We start from the raw sequence: 10548 nt of genomic DNA on the forward strand, positions 1-10548 counted from the left end.
CCTTGCTTGTTCCCATGCCACCTGACATACATGGTACATGGAGCCATTCTATCTATGCCTCTACTGAAGGTAGCCACTGTAGATGGGGGCCAAGGTCACACAGCTGCACACTTTCACAGTGACATCAAGTGTAGAAGTGTGTACAGGCAGAATTGGGCATCCCTGAAGCTGTGATACTTATGGCAGTGCCATGTCTGCTATTGGTTCTTGCACAGCACACCTACCTCTGGCTAAAGTTCTGTTGCTACTGGTGACAATCCTGGAAGAAGCAGCTTCCATGGATGACAACATGCGTGAGATGCCTGCACATCTTCCATGCCTGCCCTGGACATGTCAGTTAGATCAAGCTGTAGTGCTGTAATTACTGCTGAGGCTGTGCCCCAGCATACCCACACACACATATCAGTACAGCCCCACTGCCACACACATGCACATGCTTGTACATATGCACACATGCACAGACACCCAAATACATGCAAAGAAACACCCATATGCATGTACAGAAACACACACACATACACTTAGTGACAGTGGTCCCTTATAAAGCATTTTTCAGTAATCCCCTCCATACCCATCTCAGACACACATTGCATTCAGCAATTTTCAGTTTGTACAGTAGCTCAGTAAAAACGTCCTGCCATAGGAAGCAAAGCATGCCAAACAGTTGAAAACGCCACTTACAAAGGCCATGTCCCAAAAACAGCTGAAATACTAACAAATCCACCACCACCGGAGCTCAAAACATTTAAAAAGAACAACTTTAATAAATAAAATCAACCCACAAATGATTGGACATTCACCCATAATATTAATAAATTCATTTCTCCACCCAGCACAATTTAAAGGAACAGGAACTCCAAATAGAATGTGAAAACCTAGTGACTTGAATTTTATATATATATATATATATATATATATATATATATATATATATATATTAATTACAAACATTAATTCAAGATTATTATCAAATCAGTTACAAACTGAACATAATATATAGGTTAAAATTTAACATATACTATCCTGTCAATAAATTACATTATATTTAGTTGTAACTTGCAGTCCTTAATCTCAAAACTGGGGCTATTGAGCATATTACAATATAAACCACCCCACAACTTGAACAGTTATAAAATTTATAAGCCTGTACTTATTTGTGTTGAAGGGCTAGTAAAATACAGTTAATATTGGCAATATAAGAGCACAAACTAAAGGCATCACATTTATAGGTGCCTGGATCTGTTAATCATAGGTTCCTGCTGTCCACCCTCTCATATGATTCTATCAAATTCTTAGTTTTTCCATATACTATCAAAGCAGGTTCAGATAAAATGTTAGAGTTGTAACATCTTAAACATATTCCAATATTTTATAATCATATCATTAATCACTTTTATATCACTGTTTTACTCAACAAATAAAGCCTGGGAAAATTCTTTGTTATTGCATGAAGTATTAATAGTACTAGCCTTCTCACAATACTATTGTTTTTTATTGTTTATAATGGGGCATACCTTGTCCCCAAACAGAGATAATGCCTTCACTTATTTCATCCAACCAATCTTTCAGGTAACCCCTTTGTAAAAATAAATTCTTGATAAAATCACATTCCTCCTAGAAATCCCCATAAACAGAGGTCATATGGGCTGTCCTGACAAACTGACCCTTTACTAGGTTCCTTTTTTTTGGTGAATAAGATGTTAAGTGGTGTAGTGAAGATATGGATTTGAAAAGTAGGTTTCCGAAAAATTCTAGAACTTTATCTGTGTTGTTCACTTTATTTTTTTTTATAACTATATCCAGGTATTATAACGCTCTCTATGATATATGAATTAAAAGAAATGGGTTAGTATTCATGATATAGTTTAAAAACTCTAACAATTTTTCCTTACCATCAGTCCATAAAATATATAAATCATCAAGAAATCTAGTGTATAAAAACATGATCTAACAAGGGAAGATTTTAGAATGTATGTACATTCCCACATATATAGGATCATAGGATCATAAGAAGTTACTAGTCTAATGGCCCTAGGGCCCTTACAAGCCTAAGCAAGTTCTACCCTTATTTCCACAATCAGACACCTAATGCTTGTGTCCAAGAGGGACACAGGTGGAACCCCTGGAGTGAATTTCGTCCAGATTGTGTTTGAAGAGGGCCAATGAGGTGTTCTGTTTGACATGAAGTGGGAGTCTGTTCCAATGGTGTGGTAACCTCTGGGAGATAAATCTGTCACTCCAGCAGGTTCTATTAATGTCACATACCAGGTTAAGGTCTTTAGAGTGAGTAACCGGTGTACCATTTAACTTGCAGATATGCAGCATTTCCAGTAAAGCAGGGTCTGAGACTGCCTTATATGCAAGGCAGACATCGCCTCTGAGTATTCTGTATGAAAGAGAATAAAGTGACAGCGATTTCAGATGATCCACATAGGACAGATGATGAAAACCTTGAATTTTCCTTGTGAGGAATCCTTCTGGTTTCTCGAATTGCTGCAGGAGCTTGGAATGGTACATACTAAAAAGGGTGTTGTACTCAATTATTGGCCTGATGAGGGAAGAGTGCAAGGAAGTTATAACTTCTTTTTTTCTGGAGGCAATGCCCTTACGTATGAGATGAGCAATATAGAATGCCCTCCTTACCACTGTGGAGACATACTGATCAAAGATAAGATTTCTGTCAACCTGTGTGCCCAGGTCTCTCACTGCTGAGTGCATACCTAGGGTGCTGCTATTTATGTAGCAGTTAGCAGGAATATCGCTCTCACCAAAAGGGATGATAATACATATTTTGCATTAAGTTTAAGGCCATGAGTTTGGCACCAATCATTTGTTTGTGTAAGAACATCTTGCAGGATGGTCAATGCGATTTGATTTTACTGTTGAATTGACCTGAAGAAGCTATACTTAGCGAAAGCGCTTGTCCTTTGGAATAAAGATTTTTACATACTACAGGACTTTGTGGCTGTATTTGGATTACTTGGAATATTTGGAATATCTGAATTTATCTGGAAGTGCTCAGTGTTGGCTTTGGATTACATTTGTTTGCTGTCCAGCTTCGCTCTTATCCATCTGCTATCATACTTCATCTTGCAGGATGGTGTCATCATTTGGAGAGTCTATGACCCCTCCCAGTTTGCAGTCATCAGCAAACTTTGTCAGTTACAGACCTTTAGTTTTTACTTGTACTTTGGAGAAATTGATTCCAAACAGTAGAGGTCCCATGTCCCAGGACTGATCCCTGTGGAACACTACTGTTTACAGGTCTGCTGTTGCAGGTGGATTCCCCTGTTTTGACTATATGTGTTCTATCAGTGAGCCAGTTAGTGACCCACCTAACGATATATGGGTTTATACCTAGCTGGGTGAGTTTGTCAATGATGCATTGAGTTGGGGATAGTGTCAAAAGCATTGGCCAACTGTAGGTAGGCTGAATGCACAGATTTCCCCTTGTCCAGGGCCTTGGTGACTGTCTCAAAGAAGTCCACCAGGTTTAGCAAACATGATCTCCCTTTGACAAATCCAAACTGAGTAGGATCAAGTATTTGGAGATTACCTATATCTTTGTTGATAAGGTCCATGATGATTCGCTGCATGGTCTTGCAGATAAAGTTAGTCAGGCTAATACAGATGTGGCAAACTAAACTGTAACCTACTACTACTACTCCTCCTCCTCCCCTCACCTGCTGCTTCTCAGTAACCAAAGTGATACTTTCTTGGCAGAGGCTGTTCTGTTGCACACTTAGTTGGTTTGACCTCTGTGATATCACCAAATGTGGCAAACTCAACTGCGACCTCTTCCGCCTCCTCCTCGCCTCACCTGCTGGTTCTCAGTAATGAAGCTCAAACTTACTTGGCAGAGGCTGTTCCATTACACACTTTGTTGGGTTGATCCCTGAAATTTCATCAACTGTGGCAAACTCAACTGCAACCCCCTCCTCCTCCCCTCACTTGCTGATTCTCAGTAACCAAGGTTATACTTACCTGGCAAAAGCTGCTCCACTGCACACTTTGGTTGGGTTGAACTCTGTGCTTTCACCAGATGTGGCAAACTCAACTGCAACCTCCTCCTTCTCCTCCTCTTCATCTCACCTGCTGCTTTTCAGTAACCAAGGTCATACGTATCTGGCAGAGGCTGCTTCATTGCACACTTTGGTTGGGTTGACCCCTGTGATTTCACCAAATGTGGCAAACTCAACTGTAACCTCCTCCTCCTCCCCATCACCATAACAAGCACCACCCTATCACAAGGTGGTTTCCTGAAGGTTAGGCTGTTCCATTGCACACCTTGGTTGAATTGACCCCTCTTATTTCCCCAAATTTGGGAAACTCACCCACATAATTTATGATAGTGGGGGACTGCATTCTCACAGTTCTCTGAACTTAAGCTAAAAATCAGATCACTTTCTTTTTTACAGCATGTTATATTACTAGACAAGCCTATATTACTAGCCAATGTTATAAATACAGTTCCTGAAACTCCTAACTCAGAAGAAGTCAATCATTTACTTGTTTGCAACACTTTCTCCAAATGCACTTCTTTTCTTTCTCTCTCTCCAAACAGGCAACATATGCCTTTTTCCTGCCTGCCTTCCTTCCTTCTTTTTTCTTCAGTCCATACTTCCTTTCTTTGTTTCTGTTGCTTTTTTTCTTGCAGATGGCATCCACAGTCTGTCTTTCTTTCTTTCTTTCTTTCTGTTTTCTTTCCTTCCATCCTTCATCCCTCCCATCATCTTTCCTTCATTCCTCCCATGCATTTATTAAGTTTTTGTGAGAAAGACATTTCCTTTTTACACTTTTCTTGATCACAGCCAAACCTTACCTTGTGAAATGACCTATCCTTCTCCTAGTTTGTTTGTGTCTTTCGGCTTTTCCCGGTTAGGGGTCGCCACAGAGGAACTCCGGTCCGCTAATGATTGGTAGTTGATTTTTACGTGCCGAGTTACCAGCCCTGACGCACAACCTTCAATGAAGGTACACCCATTCACGCATGTCTCCATGCAGAAGACGGCCTAGCTGAGAATCGAACCGGACAGCGTCTTACTGTGAGGGGACAATGCTACCGCAACTGCAAAATGACTGTATCATACATGTGCATGAACAGCCTCCTCACTAGAATAGTGCTGGCAAGCCCCCCCCCCCAGTAAGAAACATCAGCTCTTACAAGCCTCAGATATGACCTCGGCCTACCAAGATGTGCAAGCTCAGCTCCATTAGTCACATATTTCATTTGTGGTATCGAATGTCATTATGGATCCAGGGGGTGCATTTTAAATGAGTTAGAGGAGTCCTTTGTTTTCAAGTGCTATCTGTATGTCTGGGATGAGCTGCTGAGCAATGTGTCCTTGCTAGCTGGTCTAGCAATCCATGAAGAGGAATGTTTTTCACCTGTTTTTTTAAAAGATGCAGGAAAAGACAGTAGCATTTTATTAGTCTACTTAGAATTATATTGGGTTATCCAAATGCCCTTTGCATTTTCAAAAACTAGTCTCTCTATTCTTAAAGAACTGAGACAAGTCAAAACCTAATGTAAAATGTTCATGGGAAAAGTATTATGGGATATTACTGCAGATACCAAACTTTACTTAAGCTTCTCTTGTTGCACTTTTTGGGTTTCTAATACCATGATGGGAATGGACCCCATTCCTAAGTTAAAGTACGATTAAAGTTCATGAAATTAGTATTGTTTCACTCTTTGACGTTAGCCAAAAGTGCTCTTCGGGGCACCCGCAATGTGCCCAGTAATGATTCCTTCTGCAATACATACGGTGTCGCATGAATTGGTAACATATCTAAATATGATTGTAAATTCTTTTTTATAAGACCATTTGCTTCTACTACTACTGGAACTGTCTGGGTATCTTTCTTTCACATGTCTCTCTTTTCTACCTGCAGATCCAAGTATTTTATGACTTTGTGTCTGACTGTCTGTATGCAAGACACTGTAGTCACTGGGTGTGGCGATTTCAATAATCAATGCTACTTTTGTCTTCTTTTCTTGGACCACTATATCCTGTTTTCTAGCATCTGTCTTTTGAACTGTTGGTATCCCACATGATATAAAATTCATCATTTTCTTTGATTCTTTGTGGATCATGTTTCCAGTGTTTTTCAGCCACTTCGATGCCATAATATTTGCACAATCTCCAGTGTAACAGTTTCGCCACATTATTATGCCTTCAGTACACAGTCCCTCTGCCATTAGTGCATCACAACCAGCAACAAGGTGTGTGACTGTTTTCAATTCAGTTTTACAAAACCTGCATATGTCTGTTTCTCCCACATGTTAAATGGACTTTGTAAACCAGCATCTTGGGCTGCCAATATTTACCTTTCATTTCTTGATGTGAATTTACCTCTCCTTAACCATTCCTGTGTTCGTTCTTGACCAACATGAGGCTCTTCCTGAAGTTTTCTATACTTGCAACTATATTTATGTTTTTTCCACATTTTTTGCCTTCTCATCTGGACCTTCACCTTATATTTTTTCTTTTGTTTTTTAGCACGTTCAGTTGCTGCCTGATTTTTATCTACCTCTGGTATAATTTCCATTTCTGCTTGACGCTTAAGCAGAGATGTCATCTTAGATTTATTCACCTCATGTTTCAAAACTTTCACTACATTTGGATCCTGTGAGGTCAGCAGATATGTGTGGAGTCCCATGATTGTAGATCTGCACATGTAATCAATTTCAAGGAGGCCCATCCCTCCTTCGGTGCGAGGAATATATAATCATGGTATACACTGATTTTTATAAATCAGTTGGTAAGCATGAAGCATCCTTCTTGTTTTAATATCCAGTCTATCCAACACTTGTTGGGGCCAGTCAATTACTCCAAAACTATAAGTTAGGACAGGAAGAGCAAATTGATTTATGGTTTGGGTCTTGTTCCTAGATGTCAATGCTGTTTTCAGGATTAATTTAGGTCTTCTAAAGTATTCCTTACTGAGCTTTATTCACATTTGTTCATATTTTATTGCCGACCCTTCATCAATTCCCAAGTATTTATACACTCCCACTTGCTCAAGTTCTTTAATATCACATTCTTGTCCCAAACTTATGTTTTGCTGGTGCTGCAGTTTTCCTTTTTAAAGGTTGCTTTTGCACATTTATCAAGACCAAATGACATTCCGATATCATCTAAAAAACTTTTGACATTCTGCAGCTGTGTTTTCAGTTCCTTATCTGATGAGCTAAACAGTTTTAAGTCATCGACAAAGAGAAGATGAGAAGTCATTAGACTTTGATGTTTTCTAGAAGCCAAATTGTAGCCATGGCCTAAGCTGTTAAGTAAACAGCTTAATGGATTAATGGCAAGGCAGAATAGCAACGGTGACAGAGAGTCACCCTGGAATATACCCATTTGAATTTTTATCTCTGGGATAATAATCTGTCCTTTATCATGGCTTAATTGCAAAGTGGTCTGCCACTGTTTCATGGTTACTGTAATGTAGTCAATTAGTGTAGGGTGCATCTTATACATTTTTAAGCACTTTTTTATCCACGAATGTGGAATACTATCAAATGCTTTTTTGTAATCAATCCATGCCATACTTAAGATTCTTCCCCTTCTTACAGTTCTCCACTATAACTTTGTTTAACAACAAATTATCCTTTGTTCCATATGACTTTCTTTTATTGCCCTTTTGTTCTACTGCCATAATTGGGTTTTCTTCTAAATGACTATAAACTCTGTCGGCATCAATTCCCATGTATAGTTTGTACATCATTGGAAGACAAATTACTGGTCTATAATTTTTAGGGTAGCTTGCAGGTTCACTCTTAAGTAAGAACATTGTTTTTCCTGTTGTTAACCAGTGTGGTGTGTGTTTGGGGTGCACATATAAATAGTTCTTACTCATGGCTAAGTCCTCATGCAAAGAAGTTAATACTTTAAGCCAAAAGTTACATACTGCATCTGGGCCTGGGGTTTTCCAGTTAGAGGCTTTTCTCAACTTTGTTTCAATCTCTCTGGCTGTTATTTCATCCCATTTCATATCCTGTACCTTTAAACTTCTTATTCTTTCTTTTCCTTCTTCTATCCATTTAGCATCTTTGTTATGTTCCACAGGATCTTCATAAATACTTCTCCAAAATGTATCTACTTCCTCTTTTTTTGGTGGTCTATCAATTCCTTTTACCCTACTTCCCAATTCTCTATAAAACCTTTTTGGGTCATCAATAAATTGCTTATTTTGTGCTTTCCCCTTATATTTATCTTCGTATCTTCGAAGTTTTTCCACCTGTTTTGAAATTTTTAGTTTGTTATCTTCAATAGTACATAATAGATCCTTTTCTGTTATAATACTGCGCATTGCTTTTATCACGACTATCTTTCTTAGTATTTTTGTTGATCTATTCCCTCTTCTATAATCTTCTAACAGTGACACTTCTTGTCTTAGCTGTTTTATAGTTTTCTCTATTTGATATTTCCATGATGATATTCGCTTTTGCCCCCTCTTTTCCCTTGCTACCATGTGTTCCTGTGGTAGAACTTTATCAGTTATTAACTTAGCAGCACAGTAATATATTTTGTTTACTGTTATATGGCATGGATCTCTATTGACAATTTACTGTGTTCATTTGTTTTATCAAGCTTCTGACTTTTGGGGTTTTATTAACCTTCTGCAGTCTATTTCTTTCACTGATCTTGATATATCTGTCTTTGTCTATTAAATCAACCAACTCTTCTTTTAACTCATTTTCTTCCACACTGAGGGCACATCCCTTGTTTTCCATTTCCTGCGGGCATTCTATAGAAAGTTCGATAGCATCATCTTCCTGTGGCACATTCTCTACAATTTCATCCTGTGTCATCTGTTGCTCTGTCATATGGGAACTCACTGGCCTATCACTCCTCAATATTGACTGCATCAGTTTCCACATTTTTCTGTTCCTTTCCTTGCTGTCTAGCTTCAAGTGAATGTTTATACTGGTTTCCTGTGGAAGGCTCCAAAATATCTTGATATGGCACCTGACCAATTGCTTCCTGTTCCACTGATTTTCCCTTAATTTGGATATCCATTGCTCTGTCCTGTTGTGGTGCTTTCTGTACTCGATTTACTACACTGAATCCTTTTTCTTAAAGCTGTTCCATAACCTCAATTTCTATTTCTTTGACTTCTCCATTACTAATTTCTTTTTCTACTTTTCCTCTTAGTCTTCTTATTTTTTTGTATTGTAAAGTTTTCCATAAATGGATTCCTTTCCCTATATTTTTCTTTACACCAGTAAGGATACAGAAGTGATATTTGAGGTCAAACTCAGGTTTGTTATTAACCAGATACAGCACTGCAAAAAAAAAAAAAAAAATCACTGACCAGGTAATGACATTTACAGCACTAGACTTAATGGTTCTGCATAACCAAAAGTATGCTTAATTTTCAAGAAAATCCTTTGGTTGAGAAGGTGATTTATATAGTTTGTTTTTCTCTTTTATTGCATGTTTTGGTTGGAATGGTATCTGTGATTTTCACAATGGTGGTAAACACAGCTGGGTAATTCATTGTTTTAAGCTGTTAAAAAATAGATATGCTTTTTTATACTAGTATGAATAGCTTACAAGCTTGTAGGTCCCCCCAAGTATTATACATACAATTACTGAAACTCTTAACTCTTGACAAAGTTAATCATTTACTCTTATTTACAACACTTACATTTTCCCCAAATGTACATCTTTTCTGTGTTTCTCTTTCTTTCTCTCTCTCTTGAAACTGCACTTCTGTTCTTGCTTCCTCTTTTTCTCTGTTAAACATGCCATGTGTGCTTTGCTCTCCTTGCCTCACCTGATAATTCTCACTAACCAAGGCCATACTTAGCTGGCAGAGGCTGTTCCATTGCAGACTTCTGTTGGGTTGATTTCTGTGATTTCACCAAATGTGGCAAACTCAACTGCAACCTCCTCCTCCTGCTCCTCAGCTGGGTTGACCCTAGTGATTTCCCCAAATTTGACAAACCCAACTGCAACCTCCACCTCCTCTTCCCTCCACCTTGATCTCCCCACCCCCACAAAGAAGGTGGTTTCCCAAGGGTTAGGCTCTTCCATTGTACACCTTGGTTGGGTTGACCTCTGTGATTTCCCCAAATGTTTCCATTGCACACCTTGGTTGGGTTGAACCCTTTTAATTTTGCCAAATTGGGAAACTCAACCAAATAATTTATGGTAGTGGGGGACTGCATTTGTGCAGTTCCCTGAACTTAAGTTAAAAATCAGATCTTTTTCTTTTTTCCAGCATGCTTAACTCACAACTCTATATTGCTAGCCAATGTTATAAATGCAATTCCCAAAACTCCTAACTCAGAAATAGTCAATCATTTACTTATTTGCAACACTTACCTTTTTCTTCAAATGCATTGCTTTTCTTTCTTTCTGTCTCCAAACAGGCATGTATTCCTCTTTCCTCCTGCCTTCCTTCCTTCTCTCTTTTTTCTTCATTCCATACTTCCATTGTTATTGTTGCTTTCTTTCTTGCAGATGGTATCCACAGTCTCTTTTTCTTCCTTTCTTTCTTTTTTTCTATCCCTCCTTCCTTCATCCCTCCTGCGCA

General features: G+C 38.6%; 2 pseudogenes; both read left to right on the forward strand.

The window, feature by feature from the left end:
* Window positions 1-4241: 4241 nt before the first annotated feature.
* On the forward strand, window positions 4242-4380 carry LOC122817041 (annotated as a pseudogene).
* Window positions 4381-10006: 5626 nt separating this feature from the next.
* Window positions 10007-10195, forward strand: LOC122816961 (annotated as a pseudogene).
* Window positions 10196-10548: the final 353 nt, after the last annotated feature.

The sequence above is a fragment of the Protopterus annectens genome, chromosome 1.part1 (assembly GCF_019279795.1).
Source record: "Protopterus annectens isolate FY-2018-M chromosome 1.part1, PAN1.0, whole genome shotgun sequence".
In the NCBI taxonomy this organism is placed as follows: Eukaryota; Metazoa; Chordata; order Ceratodontiformes; family Protopteridae; genus Protopterus; species Protopterus annectens.